The following is a 16,189-nucleotide window of genomic DNA, read 5'->3' on the forward strand; positions in this document are numbered from 1 at the left end:
GCACCAATCTCGCCAAGAAAGACGAGGAGCCAGATAATTAAAAACTAAGAAAATTATAGGTCCGATAGACCAATTTGGTCTCAGTGGACGTTAACCATCATCATCATCATCATCATCATCATTAATAAAATATGGGTGAGAAAGTTCTAAGTGATGAGGATCAAGCTAGTTCTAATCTTAGCCTTTGATTAGGGACTTAATCTCGGTTGTTGATTCGTCAATGGGAAAAGTATAAGAGGAGGCTTGAGGATAAGTTGGAGACACCAAATGATCAAAGAATTTGATTTTCTGGGGCGAGGTTTTATGAGGAATCAAGTTAGTGATCAGAGTTGCAGTGAGGGGCAGTTCAGCAAGGGATTTTCATCCGAGGTTGAAGAATACATAATAGAGAGGCAGCGCAAGCCCTAGAAGGGCTGACGTAGAGGACGCAGAAAGCTGACGCGGAAGCCGTAGAGGCTGATGCTGGGCCTCAGAGGCAATGCTGGGGAGATTCTATGGGGCAGATTGGGAGCAGATCAATAGACTTTGAGCCAGGAGAGGGTGATGCAGCTCTTGGAGGAGTGATGTAGTTCCAGCGCAGTGCTTGGAGCAGCTTTTGCTGTCCAGCATAGGGAATAACCAGAGTCACTGTGGGGTTTGATCATCCGGTTGTTGATTTGCTGGAATATCTGTCTTCGGATAGAGGTATTATTGCCAAGGATATTCTATGTTGGGTGAGCCATTTCTGGCACCCTAGTTGTATTCATGAATCTGCTTAATAATACAAACGCTCTATATGCTGCACTGGTTTTCCGAATTGGGTTTTTCTGGGGACGATTGTCCAAAAATAATGGTGTCCCTTGTGTTATTGTCTTTGTTTATTTCAGTGCATGATCTATATATTTGTGAACGCTGCAATAGTGTTTACTTCAATGTTTATGCAATTAAATAACTTGTTAATGTAAAGAACAAGTAGGAGATTGTAAACTAGCAATTGCAGTAGGGTTTTCTGATGTGTTAGACTCAGGAATTTTCACATGGTATTAGAGTGATTGCAGATCATAGGTGACTGAAGACACCAGCTGAGCAATCTTTGCAGCAGAGAAGTAGCGGTCCCGAGAGATAGTGTTGTTCCATAGCCGAAGAGGCAGAAGGAGAAGTGACGCAGTGTAGAAGAGGTGACCCAGAGGCTCACGCAGTGCCTGTGTCAGCATTCTGAGCCGGGAGAGGGAGACGCAGTAGTTGGGAGGAGCCCACGCAGTAGCTGCATCAGCCATTAGGGCTAGCGTAGAGGTAGAGAAGGGCAGATCAGGCTCACGCAGAGCCACGTCATCTTTTTGAGCCAGGAAGGATTGACGCAGTTGGTCGGGAGGAGCAGATTCAGCTCATGTAGTGATTGCGCAGAGCCTAAAGGGCTCAGATTCTTCGAGTTGTCGGGGCTAAGGGAGTTGTGCAGATTTTGATTTGAGGAGCTTGTGGGATGTTGTTTCTGTCGGTGCAGAACAGTGTCTAAGGAGACTGAACCAAGGTAGAGGGAAGCACTACCTCGACAAATTTCTAGCCAAGAAATCTAGTTCTGGGTTGTAGCAGCAAAGGAGGATTGGAGAGGAGTGATTCGACAGTTGGCCAGAGGATTTCCGAGTGGGAAATTAGGACTCAAAGGGAGTCTTGAGAAGAGGAGTAGAGATGGCAGTGAACGGATTGAGGGATCAGAATAGATTGGACGAGGCTTCCAATTTTGTTATCTGGAAGGCCAGGATCCTGACAATCCTGGATAAACATCGCATCAAGGACTATGCCTTGAAAACAGTAGTTGTCCTAGTTGACCCTGATGCAAATGAGAAGTATGAGGAGGCCAAGGCGAAGACGAAATGCATGATCCTAGACGAGGTCAAGGATCATGTAATACCAGAAGACAACAGCAAGGCAGATGTGGGAGACCTTGACCACCTTATACTAGGGCTCTTTTGTGCAACAAAGATGTTATTGGAGAATCAGCTGAGGTCATACCAGATGCAGAAAGGAGAGGAGATAGATCCATTCCTTCTCAGGTTGCAAGGGATTTGCGACCAACTTACTTCTGTGGGGTCTACAGTGGATCTAGAGTTCATGGTCAGGATTGCCCTGAATGCAATCTTCGAGGAGTGGGAGCAATTTGTCCAAAGCATTTTGGGTAGAATGACTCTCCCTATTTGGGAGGAGATGTGGGCAGCTCTTTGACAAGAAGAGCTAAGGAGATTGACCAAGGCGGGGAGTAGCGGTAAGGGAATTAAAATCAAGGAGGAGGAGGAGGATGCGGCTCTCGCATCAACATGACAGCAGGGGGTACAGAAGAGGAAGAAGAAAGACATCTCCAAGGTCAAGTGCTTCAACTGTGGGGAGCTGGGACATTATGCCTCTCAGTGCCCCAGGAAGAAAGGCAAGGGAGAAGCTTTTGATTCAACTGCTGCTCCAGCAAAGCCGGAGAAGGATGTCGAGACTGATGATGATTGTGCCATGAGTGCTCATGTGCCTCTAGAGAAGAGGTGGGAGGTGGGGAGACTTGGAGCTGTAGTTGAGAGGACTACAGTAGGGCGGGCAGGGTCCTTGAGGTGCCCAAACTCTTGGATCACATCCGACTACGGGAGCCCTTAAAGATAGTAGCATGTTGATAGGTGTCAGATGGAGATAGGTGTGATGGAGCGACAAGGCAGTGCTAGAGTGCAGAAGTCTGTAGCAGTGCAGTGGAGGTTGCATCAACGCGAGAGGCACAAAAGAGGTTGCAGCAACACAGTGGCAGCAGAGGGTCAACACAGGATAGCAGCAGAGGTAACTTCAGCATCACGAGGCTTCCACACTGACTAGGATGTCAATATTTGGGTGAATTCAGTTACTTCTCGGTAATTGAGTTGCAGTGCAACAGTTAGCAGTAGCAGTGTTATGGGCAACATGAGGCAACATTTTGGGAGGGCGCTGCAGTATAGATGTAGCAGTGGCAGTGGCAATGGCAGTGCTATGGGCAGCATGAGGCAACATTTTTGGGATGGAGCTGCAGTACAGATGTAGCAGTGGCAGTGTGATGGGCAGCAACATTTTGGGAGGGAGTTGCAGTACAGATGTAGCAGTGGCAGTGTCATGGGCAGCAGTGCAGGAAGCAGCAGTGCAGTGGATGTGGGGCAGCAGGCCAAGCATCAACACAGAGGATTGATGCGGAGGATCAATGTGATGCTTCTATGGTGAAGCATTGCTAGAGCACATTCCTCGCTAAAAGGGAGTGTTGATTTTGGGTAGCATCCGATGTGCTCTAGCCTTGAAAATTGGTGGAGAGGCTAAGGCACATGAGATCTCCAAGACCCAAAATCGTTTGGAGAAATTCCACCCGGATGAGGAGATATTAAAATAATTAATATTTTTAATGGGTTCCTAAGTCTAAACTTTGGAAAATAAAAACATCAATGTGTATTAATAAAATTTGGGTGAGAAAGTTCTAAGTGACGAGGATCAAGCTAGTTCTAATCTTAGCTGTTGATTAGGGACTTAATCTCGACTGTTGATTCGTCAACGGGAAAAGTATAAGAGGAGGCTTGAGGGTTAGTTGGAGACATACCAAGTGATCAAAGAATTCGATTTTCTGGGGCGAGGTTTGCTTAGGAAATCGAGTTACTGATCAGAGTTGCAATGAGGGGTAGTTCAGCAAAGGATTTTCATTCGAGGCTGAAGAATACATAACAGAGAGGCAACGCAGTGCCGGGAGAGACAATGCTGGCCATAGAAGGGCTAACGGAGAGGCTGAAGAGCTGACGTAGAGGACGCAGAAGGCTGACACAGAAGCCGTAGAGGCTGATGTTGGGCCTCAGAGGCAGCGCTGGGGAGATTCTGTGGGGCAGACTGGGAGCAGATCAACAGACTCTGAGCCAGGAGAGGGTGACGCAACTCCTGGAGGAGTGATGCAGTTCCAGAGCAGTGCTTGGAGCAGCTTTCGCTGTCCAGCATAGGGAATAGCCAGAGTCACTATGGGGTTTGATCATTCGGTTGTTGATTTGCCGGAATATCTGTCTCCAGATAGAGGTACTATTGCCAAGGATATTCTCTATTGGGTGAGCCATTTCTGGCACCCTAGTTGTATTCACGAATTTGCTTAATAATACAAACCCTCTATATGCTGCATCGGTTTTCCCGAATTGGGTTTTTGCGGGGACGATTGTCCAAAAATATCGGTGTCCCTTGTGTTATTGTCTCTGTTTGTTTCAGTGCGCGATCTGTATATTTGTGAAGGCTGCAATAGTGTTTTCTTCGATGTTTATGCAATTAAATAACTTGTTAATGTAAAGAACAAGTAGGAGATTGTAAACCAGTAATTGCAGTAGGGGTTTCTGATGTGTTAGATTCAAGAATTTTCACATAATAAATAAACCCTCAGAGCTGCTGCACCGGTTTTCCTGCATTGGGTTTTTCCGGGGACAATTGTGTCCAAAAATAACTGTGTCCTATGTATCTTGTTTTTTGCTCAGTTTTCTGTTTCATGTATTCAAATATTAAAGAAGTGTAGGGTGCAGAAGTAATTTGCTTCTGTATTCAGAGAATAACTTGATAATGTATATTAAAATCAAGTAGGTGAAGTAGATTCAAATTTGCTGCAGTAGGGGTTCCTTGAGGATTAGGAATTTTCACTGAGTGCCCCTGGTCAATGGGGTCAAACAAGGCAACATCACCATGAGAGAGCAACATCATAACAAAAAACCCGTTCCTACTGATTATAAGTCCCTTTTTTATTATTATTTTAAATATATATATATATATATATATATATTATATTAATTGAATTTTCTTTATTTTTTTAATAGATATTGTTTTAATAATTATTTTTAATCAACAACAATTTTTTTTGAATGTTCAAATAGCCCCCCTTTTTTTAAATATATATAGCCAAAAGCCTAACGATGAAATGGAGAACCTAGCGAAACGCTTGAATCACGTCAACAACGAAGTAGACGACAGGTTGATGGCCAAACGCTGGATCAGACTGACTCTATGCAGCGGTTGAGCGGCCAGAGGATCGAACAACTTTGATACCAATGTAACAAACAAAGTTCGTACTACGCAGTAAGCTTCAAAACACTTGGTACACAAAGACATCCATTGAGGATAAGAAACATATATATCGAATAATGTATAAAAGAATTGATGTGAGATGTTTTGATTACAACTGAGGGTCCCATATATATAGCTAGTAGGCAAGTACCTTTTCACAAACGATCATGTCCATAAAGACATGGCTCTTCAATACTAATAACTAATTAATTAATATATTTATATATAACATTATCTCAATTCTGCAATACACAGTTTTCTTGATTCAATCTTGATATAAATTGGGTCATGGCTTTCCTACCTTTGGTTATTAGTCTTTCTTCTTATTTGAGCACGTAAATACTGTCATTTGAAGCACAAGGTTTGTGTTTTTGGTGGGTTTTAATTTACAAGCAAGTATTGTTTTGATTCTTCGAGTGAAACCTCGAATGATTTCAGAAGAATAGATTTGTAATCACGAGGAAGATGGTATCATTCGTGAAGCATGAGTGCAAAAGAAAAAAGAAGAGCTCGAGACCAAAAAAGTCCAAGCTCACTCCACAGAGTCCCACTCAAAGTGTCCAGCTTAATCCCACAGATTACAATTTAGACTTCGACATTGAATACAATAGTCTTGAAGGTCTTGCTTTGCATCTTAAGGGTTTTGCATACTGTTGGTCAGGAGCTCGTGCATTTGTAGGAATACGGGGGGGGGGGGATGTTCTTTTGCTTGTAAGGTCACTGCTACACAACCAGTGGATATGGAAGATATACTTGCTAATCAACGAAACGTAAACCGTGTTGGTATTTCAAGAGGTGATGACACCGTGGGAAACCTTGGTGAAACTGAACATAGTATTGGATTTGGTGGTACTGGAAAGTTTTCAATAGGAGGAAAGTTCTTAGATTATGGTTCAAAGTTCCGTGTTGGTGATGCTATTGTGTGTGTTGTTAACCTTGAAAGCAGGCCTTTGGTTGAACTTTCGTTTTAAAGAACAATGTTCAACTAGGAGTAGCTAAATGATTTGATTCAGGTCCTAAGGGTTTGGGGTCACAGACACCCCCCTTAAGAAATTGTCTTAGGAGTCAACGATATTTCCTCATGTGCTTTTGGAAAATTTTGTAGTACAAATGCAATTCAACATTGAAGATGGTATTGTTCCACCAAAGGTTACAAGCCTTGGAGTGATGCACTTTAGAATGGGAATGGGATAATTGGTCCTCAATTTAGCAGTAAGAAGGAAAGTGAAGTGATAATGGTGGTAGGGTTGCCAGCAACAGGAAAAACAACCTGGGCCGAGAAGTGGGCAAAGGACCATCGAGATAAGCGATATATGGTTCTTGGGACAAATGTAGCGCTAGACCAAATGAAGGTTCCAGGATTGTTGTGAAAACACAATTATGGGGAACAGTTTGATCGCTTTATGGATCGAGCTACTAGAATATTTAACACACTGTTAGATAGAGCAATTAAAGTAGCTTGCAATTACATCCTAAATCAAACCATTGTTTATAAAAGTGCTCGTAAATGCAAGATAAGGGCTTTCGTGGACTATCGCAAGATTACAGTTGTTATCTTTTCTCGTCTAGGAGAGATCAAGGTAAGATTAGCTAAGCATTCTAAGGAAATGAGAAAGGAAGTCCCGACAGATGCTATAAATGAGATGCTAGCAAATTATGTTCTACCAATGAGCAAGGGCATGGCTGGATCTGATGAATTTTTTGATGCGGTGTGGTTTCCTGAGTTGAATAGGGCGGAGGCACAAAAGATCTTGTAGATGGACAAGCGTGAACTAAAAATATCATCTATGGCAAAGTCTCGTGATAATTCACCTTCCCCTCGTGTAGGCTCTATTGCAAGTGTGACTGGTTGTAGAGCTTTTGCAGCCCCAAGTGGTAGTTGGTCAGGTTGTAAAGAACCTTCTATGGATCGCAACATGTACAACTACAACTCACTTGAGACCTGCATATGGAAGAAAGCATTGCAGATGAATAAACTGATTCGAATTCTCAATATCAAAATTAAGAAGACTATGGAGCTATCCCTTATTAGCATGGCACTTAAAGGGGGGGCAAGAGCCCAGACCTTAAGAAAAGTTGAAGTCTCCCTGATTAATGAAGAGGCTTCCTATTTAGAGGGAGAGGTTCATGATAAGATCCTTGCATGCATTACTGGTTTCTGATGCTTGAGGATGAGGCACCTTTTGAAGCTAACTCCGAGTTTTGAAGAAAATAAGTAGGTGTTGTTACTGCTCAATCTAGCAGGGGTCGTAGGTGGGGCTCCAAAGGGGCAACTACTAGATCAAGTGGCAACAATGGGATAGAGACCCACTGTCACCTCAGTTGATGTCCCTTGCTCTTTACGGACTTTCACCGATGGGAGGAGTCTCGGTATAAGGGAAATCACTATGAATGATATATCAATGATGGAGAGATAGTGATTTCAAGAGCCCATTCATAGGAGAGACTCAGATGATAGGGCTTACTTGCTCAAGAAGCAAGGTGAGGGGCTCTCCAAGAAAGGTTCAAGGAAACCTAGGCCTAGGGATTTGGTATATTACTTGACAAGGGATATCCTAGACCTAAAATTCCCAAGCTAAGAGGGTTTCTAATTTGATCTTTGTGAAATAAAGAATGATAGAGGCATGGGACCACAAAGAAGCTCTAAGAGAACCCCAAGCAAGGTTGAGGGTTTCAGGTGAAACTTCAAACAAAAGATCTAGATGAAGCAAGGGAGGAGAAGAAGGTTAATGAAATTGGATTTTACTTGAGTTTTTAGTGCAATGATCCTTGAGGAAGCTACTAACCAAGGAAACCTAGGGCCAAGAATGAAGTTGGAACTAGGGCTTGAGATATTTCCAAGCCTAGTAGTGGAAAATTCTTCAAACTTTGGGAGGGCCTAGGGAAAACCTTAGCGCAATTGTTGTCCAACTCACTATCAGAATGGATGGCTCTAAAATATTTCGCTTGATGCCTTAGAGGAGACCTTTAGGGTTAGGGCTTAACAAAAAGAAAAAGAGGTCAAGAGAAATCTTTTTTAAGGTGATCACCAAGGATAAGATCAATGCCTTGCCTATTGGGAGAATGAAATCAATGTGCTTTCAAATTTGGAGTTCTTTTACGCAATCAAAAAGTCCTATGGCAACCTCACATGGCCCTAAGAAGCAACACCTAGGTTACCAAAGGAATTTATACTTCTTATTGCAGAATTTGATGACTTCTCAAGGTAATTATGGAGATAATTTACCCCTAGGAACATTCATTCACCATACCTAAACATGTAACATATGCAACACCTCACAAAATCAAAATTTTCACAAATTCGCATTCAATTAGGGAACAATTTCAGATTTCATGAGCAAAAATTCCATACATTAGTCATGTATACAAGAGAGAGATAAACCATGAAAGAACATTTACAACTATAGCCAATATATCCAATCATCAAATAGAGACAAAAATCGAAGCTCCAAGACCAAGACAAGATATCCAAACATTGAAATGCATCAATATTTCTCCAATTCGCCCATTAATAGGTATAACGAAGTTCTCAAGAAGATAGAGATACAAATTCAAGTGATGATGAGGAATGAAATGAACCTCTCATCAATATATAAGATCATCTAAGGGATTCGACTTGCCTAATTAGGCCTAATGATGCCCCTAAGAATAAAATAATGTACAAATACCAACCTTTTGGTGATAAGCCCACCGAATAGCCCCATAATATGAAAAATAAGCCTCTCAAGAGGGCTGAAATGATAGACAAGTAGCTAGGAGGGTCGTTGAGAGGCCAAGTGGAGTCCAACATGTGCCGAAAGGAAGGAAAGAGCTCCAAAAATAGCGATGAAGGGGATGGCCCCTTGATTTTTGAGCAAATGACCTATGGTGCCCTTAAGAGGCTGTGGGGGCACAAAATCATCATCATGGGTCTCCAACTGAATCGAACAAGCATGTATCCCACTACAAGGGCTGGAACAATGATGCAAGCCCTCCCTTTGTTTCCCATGGTGAGTCACGACGCCATCTGGGCCTTGGATCAACTGCCAAGTGTGTGGTGCAAGTGTGTAGTTCGCTGGGCAAGGTGGTCCAGGTGCATCATCATCATCAAATGAGTGGAACATGAGAGAGCAATTAGTGGTGCTAAAGGATCCCATGGCATGGCTATCTGCTCATTTTGCTAAAATGGAGGTCCATGGCTCTCAACGCACACCCTAGAATGCTAATATGACCCTTTAGGAGGGCTTGGACCCCATATAGGGAGACCAAGCCCCAAGATGAAGAGCCACCTGCAATCCCGCATAAGATCTAATGTGTCTTCTCTCCTTCCAGTACAACAATCATTAGTGTAATTGAGAAAATGAGCTTACAAGTCATGGAACCAAGTGGGCACTTCATAGTGGCATGCCCTTCCATAATGGGCTTTAGAGTGTACAAGTGTTTCCAAATTCAAGAAGGAAGTTAATTGAGGACCCTATTAGGTGGGTTCAACCTCTAAGGGAGTGACAGGTCCATGGTACATCTGTAATATGGCAGGTGTCATGTGATATAATGATGGAACAAAGTGGTGTATCAGGGAAAGGCTCCAAATCACATGCCATGGTACAAGGGAAGCCCACACTTGGGTGTATAGATGCAGGAGGGAGAAATCTTGGTACATGAGTTACCTTTGCCTTTGTTTTTCCACCCTTTTTCATATGCCTTTTACCTTTTATTGATTTTTCTTTTTATAACTATTCGGGGCTATAGGGAATGAGAGTATGATGTGTAAGATATGATTACCCCCTTAAGGTTGGGCAGTTCATCGCTCAACAGGGGTTGGGACAATCATGGGTTCCTTAATGATGCAAGGGGCCAATATGAGGGGTCCTATGGTACATGAATTACTTTGGCTTTTGTTTTTCCACCCTTCTTGTGAATGAGAGCATGATATGTAAGATATAACAGCGATTACCCCCTTAAGGTTGGGTAGTTCATCGCCCACCAGGGGTTGGTGTTGATTTGGGGTAGCATCGGATGTGCTCTAGCCATGAAAATTAGTGGAGGCTAAAGCACATGAAATCTCCAAGACCTAGAAATGGTTTGGAGAAATTCCACCCGGTTAGAGAGATATTAAAATAATTAATATTTTTAATGGAGTTGCTAAGTCTAAACTTATGAAAATTAAAATATTATGGGTATTAATATAAAGCTGGGTGAGAAGGTTCTAAATGACATGGATCAAGCGAAATCTAATCTTAGCCGTTGATTAGAGACTTAAACTCGGCCGTTGAAGACTTGACAGGAAAAGTGTAAGAGGAGGCTTGAGGGTCAGTTGGAGATACACCAAGATTGATCAGTCAGTTCGATTTTTTGGAGCGGGGTTGCTGAGAAAATTCGAACAAGTGATCTAAGTTGCAGCGAGGGGTAGCGAGTACATAATAGAGAGGCAGAGATAGTGCCAGAGGGTCAGCGTTGTGATTGAGGAGGCTACGCAAAGCCAACAAGAGCCATGCAGAAGGCCAGAGAGATTGCGCAGAGGGCCAGAGAGTTGACGCAGAGAGGCAGAGGGTTGACGCAGGGTGTTCCAGAGCTACACAAAGGCTAGTAGGGCTGACGCAGGGGGTTCCAGAGCTACGCAGCGGCTAGTAGGGCTAACACAGAGCCTTGGAGAAGTGCATGAAGGATTTTCATGGGGTAGACTTGCTGAATATCTTCTTCCGAAGAGAGGTATTATTGCCAGATAGAAATCTCTGTTGGGTGAATCAGTTTGGCACCCTAGTTGTACTCAAGAAAGCTGCTTAATAATAAAACCCTTAGAATTGTTGCATTGATTTTCATGCATTGGGTTTTTTCGGGGACGATTGTCCAAAAATAACAGTGTCCCTTGTGTTTGTCTATTATTTCAGTTGATGATCTGTATATGAGTTGAGATTGCATTTGTGTTTATTTTCAGTATTTATATGGTTAAATAACTTGTTAAGGAATAAACAAGTAGGTGAAATAAACCAGATAATGTAGGAAGATATTATGACGCGTTAGACTTAGAAATTTCAACAATTGGGACAATCATGGGTTCCTTAATGATGCAGGGGGCAAATAGGAGGGGCCCTAGTAACCGGGGCGATGGCCATGATGATAGGGGTAGAGATCATGTTGGCTTTTGTCCATGTGCTAAATTTGTATGTCTCGACCATCTTTTGCATTTTATGGTACATTTCCTATTGAGAGTGGCCAAATCATGCTTTTTTTTTACTTTCTTTTTAGTTGCATCAACCTCCGGGGCATCGTTCCAGGCCTGACCCAACGTGTGGACAAAGGAAGCGGTAGGCTAATTGCTTGTGAACCCAATGGACAAATGTGGACCCAGATGGTAAATATGTGAAAAGGGGTTATAATGAGCAGAGGGGAGTGATGTATGCGGTGTCGGAAAGTGGGACCATGCAACTAAAATCAGGATTTCCCATGTAGTGCCACTCCTAAATCTAGTAGCCAATTAAGGAGATCCCACTGGATTGGGACACAAGGTTAACCACCAAGTTGGACTAGGGGACAATAGTGTTGAAATTTCTAAGTCTATTCGTTAGAAATTTAATCTGTATTCTTCTGGTTTATTTCTTCTACTTGTTATATACAAACAAGTTATTTAACCATATAAATATTGAAATAAACAAAATACATTCTCAACCATCTACAGATCAACAAATGAAAGAAATAGACAAACACACAAGTGACATTGTTATTTTTGGACAACTTGTCCCCGGAAAATCCCAACTTGGGAAAACTGGTGCAACAATTCTGAGGATTATTTTATTATGCAATCTTTCAGAGTAGTACAACTAGGTGCCAAACTGGCTCACCCGACAGAGAAAATAATCTGGCAGTAATACCTCTCTATTCAGAAGCAGATATTCGGAAAGTCTACCCCATGAAACCCTCTCCAGCACAATCTGAAGCTCAGCGTTAGCCCTCTTGGCCTTTGCGTTAGCCCGAAACTCACTGTGTCAGCCCTTTGAGGCTCTGCGCAGCCTCTATGGCCCTTTGCGTCAATCCTGCAACCTCTGCGTGGATGACGTAGGCCCTTCTGGCCTCTGCGTAGTCCTTTCTGCCTCTGTGTGGCTCCCTTTGGCTTAGCGTCTGCCTCTCTCTGCTTCTACGCTGGTCTCTTGGCACTATCTCTACCTCTCTACCTCGTACTAATTGCCCCTCGTTGCAACTGATCACTGATTTGATTTCTCTTAGCAAACCCCGCTCTAGAAAATCAAATGACTGATAACTCTGGTGTCAACGGCCGAGATTACATCTCTAATCAATGGCTAAGATTAGGTTTGGCTTGATCCATGACTTTTGGAACCTTCTAACGCTGTTTTATACTAATACCTATTAATATATTATTTTTCCTAAGTTTAGACTTAGGAACTCCATTAAAAATATTTATTATTTTAATATCTCCCAAACCGGTTAGAATTTGCCCAAACCATTTCTCGGTCTTGGAGATCTCATGTGCTTTAGCCTTTCCACCAATTTTCATGGCTAGAGCACATCCGATGCTACCCCAAATCAACACTCCTTAGCGAGGACTATGCTCTAGTAATACTCCACACTGAGCATCACTTTGATTATACGGCACTGGCACTTGTGCTGATGCTAGACCTCCCCGCCCAACATCCTCTGCACCGCTGCATCCTATACTGTTGCCCATGGATTTGCCACTGCCACTGCTGCATCCGTACGACAGCTCCCTCTGCATCCGTGCTGTTGTTGGTCCTTTCTCCCAACATTGCAACCCCCTCTCGTCATGCTGCATTGTGTTACTGCTAACCGCTATTGTACTGCAACTCAGTTACTGAGAAGTAAGTAATTGATCCACCCAACTACTGACATCCCTGTCAGGCTAGAAACACTCCCGATGCTGAAGCTCTCTCTGTTGCTATCAAGTGCTCCCTCTACTGCCTCTGTGTTGTTGCAACAACTCCCTGTCTCTCGCACCGCTGCAAACCTCTTTGTGTCATCCTGCACTATTGCAACCTCCTCTGTGCCTCTCGCACTGCTACAGCTTGCTAGCTTTGTGCTGCGCGGGACTACTGCACTATAGCACTCTCTGCCGCTTTATCCGCATCCGTTTCTACGGACATCCGCCAGTCCTGCTACTTCTCACTTTGGGGCTCCCGTAGCAAGGATCTCATCCAAGAGTTTGGGTACCTCAAGGATCTTGCCCCTCATCGCTTGTAGTCCTCCTGACTACAACTTGATGTCTCCCCACCTCTTCTCTAGAGGTGCATGACCAGTCATGGCACAATCATCATCCTCCTCTACCTACTTTTCTGCCTTCGCTGGCTTTGCCTTGGAATCAGGCGTCTCTCCCTTGTTCTTCTTCCTCAGACACTGGTTCGCATAATGACCCAGTTCCCCACAGTTGAAGCACTTGACCTTGGGGAGGTCCTTTTTCTTTCTCTTCTCCTGCTTCCCCGCAGATGCCAGAACTGCATCCTCTTCCTCTTCCTTCTTGATCTGGACTCCTTTGTACTACTTCTCATCTTGGACAGCCGTCTGATCTCTTCTTGGCAAAGAGCCGCCCATAATTCTTCCCAATCTGGAGGATTCGCCCTACCCAGAATGCTCTGGACAAATGTCTCCCACTCCTCGGAGATCGCATTTAGGGTGGTCCTCACCATCAACTCTTGATCCAGCATGGCCCCTATGGAAGTTAGTCGGTCCCGGATCTCCTTCAATCTACCGAGAAAGTGATCTATCTGTTCCCCCTTCTGTGTCTGGTATGACCGCAACTGATTCTCAAGTAACATCTTCCTCTGCACTGAAGTATGTTGGTACAACTTCTTCAAGGTGTCCCACATTTCCTTTGCTGTCTCCTTCTCGGCAATATGTTGGAGCACAGGATCCTTGACTGCATCAAGGATGATGCATTTCGCCTTGGCCATTGCCTCCTCGTACTTCTCATTATCAGCCGGGTCAACTGGGATAACCACTGTTCTCAAGGCGAAGGCCTTGATGCGATGTCTATCTAGAATGGACAGAATCCTGGCCTTCCAGACCACAAAGTTGGATGCCCCGTCCATCCTGTTCTGATCCCTCAGTCCATTCATGTCTATCTCTCTGCTCCTCCTGTCGACTCCTCCAAGTCTCTAGTTCCCTTTGGAAGTTCTCTCTTCGACTCCCTCTGAGTTGCTACTTCCCGTTAGGAAGTTCTCTACTAGATTCCCTCTGAGTCCCGATTTCCCTCCTGGAAATCTGCCTGCCAGCCGTCGAGTTGCACCTCTCTGATCTCCTATGCACCTGCAACGTTGATCCAGATTCCTTGGCCAGAAATCCGCCTCGGTAGCGACTCCCTCTACCTTGATTTTGCCCCGTTAGGTACTATTCTGCCCACAACACCCCACTAGCTTCACTCCTCGCAATCTGCCCACAGCTTCCTATGTCCCAGCAACTGAAGGATTAAGCCTCTAGGCTCTGGGCAATCCCGACACTGGTTGAAATGATCCCCTAGCCAACTGCGTCAACCCTCCTGGTCTTTGAGTGAGCTTTTTTTGCCCTCCTTAGTCTTTGCGCTAGCCTCTCTCTGGCCTAGACTAATGATGCAGTTCCTTTGCGTCAACCCTGCTTCTGTCGCTTTCTGCAAGGAACAACTTCTGTCACCTGAGACCACTGTTTCTGCTGCAATTGCTATGCTTCATCTCTCTTGTGATCTGCAACCACCCTCTGATACCGTGTTGAAATTTCTAAGTCTATCCGTTAGAAATTTAATTTGTATTCTTCTGGTTTATTTCTTCTACTTGTTAGTTACAAACAAGTTATTTAACCATATAAATACTGAAATAAACACAATACAGTCTCAACTATCTACAGATCAACAACTGAAAGAAATAGACAAACACACAAGTGACACCATTATTTTTGGACAACTCGTCCTCAGAAAAACCCAACTTGGGAAAACCAGTGCAGCAATTCTGAGGGTTATTTTATTATGCAGTCTTTCAGAGTACAACTGGGTGCCAAACTGGCTCACTCGACAAAGAAAATAATTCGGCAGTAATATCTCTCTATTCAGAAGCAGATATTCGGAAACTCTGCCCCGCGAAACTCTCTCCAACACAATTTGAAGCTCAGCGTCAACCCTCTTGGCCTTTGCGTCAGCCCGAAACTCACTATGTTAGCCCTCTGAGGCTCTGCGCAGCCTCTACGACCCTTTGCATCAATCCTACAGCCTTTGTGTAGATGACGCAAGCCTTTCTGGCCTCTGCGTGGCTCCCTTTGGCTTAGCATCTTCCTCTCTCTGCCTCTGCGTGGCTCCCTCTGGCTCAACGTCTACCTCTCTCTTCTTCTACGCTGGTCTCTCGACACTATCTCTGCCTCTTTGCCTCATACTCACTGCCCCTTGCTGCAACTGATCACTGATTCGATTTCTCTTAGAAAACCTCACTCTAGAAAATTGAATGACTGATCACTCTGGTGTTTGTTTCAACTGACCTGTGAAAATTCTATCACTGCAGTGACTGATTTACTTTTCCTACTTATTTCATCATAAGTTATTCATGAAATTACTTCAACAAACATTAAAGTAAATACTGCTGCAGATATCACACCGTAATATAGAAACAAACATATGCACACATTGACATAGTTATTTTGGACTAATGTCCCCGGAAAAACCCAATGTGGGAAAACCGGTGCAGCAAGGGAGGATTTTATTATTCAACAATTTTCTTGTACAACAGGGTGCCAAACTGGCTTACCTACAAATAAACAAACTTCCGGCACTTTTCTAATCCAGTGTAGGCCTTACTGACCTCTGCGTCAGCCTACTGAGACTCTGCGCAACCTCTCTGGGCTTCTACGTCACTCCTGCAGCCTTTGCGTGGATGACGCAGGCCCTTCTAGCTTTGCACAGTCTCTGCTGCCTTTGCGTGGCTTCCTTTGGCTCTGTGTTTGCCTCTTCTGTGCTGATCTCTCGTCTCTCTGTTCCGTACTCGCTGCCTCTTGATTGCTCTCCAGACCACTGGTTCAATTTTTTAGCAAACCCCGCTCCAGAAATTGAACTGACTAGTCTCCCTCAGTGTGTTCTCCAAGTGCCCCTCAAGCCTCCTCTTGTACTATTTCTGTTGACATCTCAACGGCCGAGATTAAGTCCCTAATCAACGACTAAGATTAGATCTGGCTTGATCCA

General features: G+C 43.9%; 1 protein-coding gene and 1 pseudogene across 2 annotated transcripts in view; both read left to right on the forward strand.

Moving 5' to 3' along the window:
* LOC149173152 (protein-L-isoaspartate O-methyltransferase-like) overlaps positions 1–16,189 on the forward strand; it is a 106,249-nt gene that overhangs the window by 11,173 nt on the left and 78,887 nt on the right. The window lies entirely within an intron of this gene.
* Positions 5,515–6,806, forward strand: LOC149173153 (uncharacterized; annotated as a pseudogene).

Source organism: Pinus tabuliformis, chromosome 4_2 (genome assembly GCF_031772625.1).
Source record: "Pinus tabuliformis cultivar Carrire ecotype Pingquan chromosome 4_2, CPIR1, whole genome shotgun sequence".
Lineage (NCBI taxonomy): Eukaryota > Viridiplantae > Streptophyta > Pinopsida > Pinales > Pinaceae > Pinus > Pinus tabuliformis.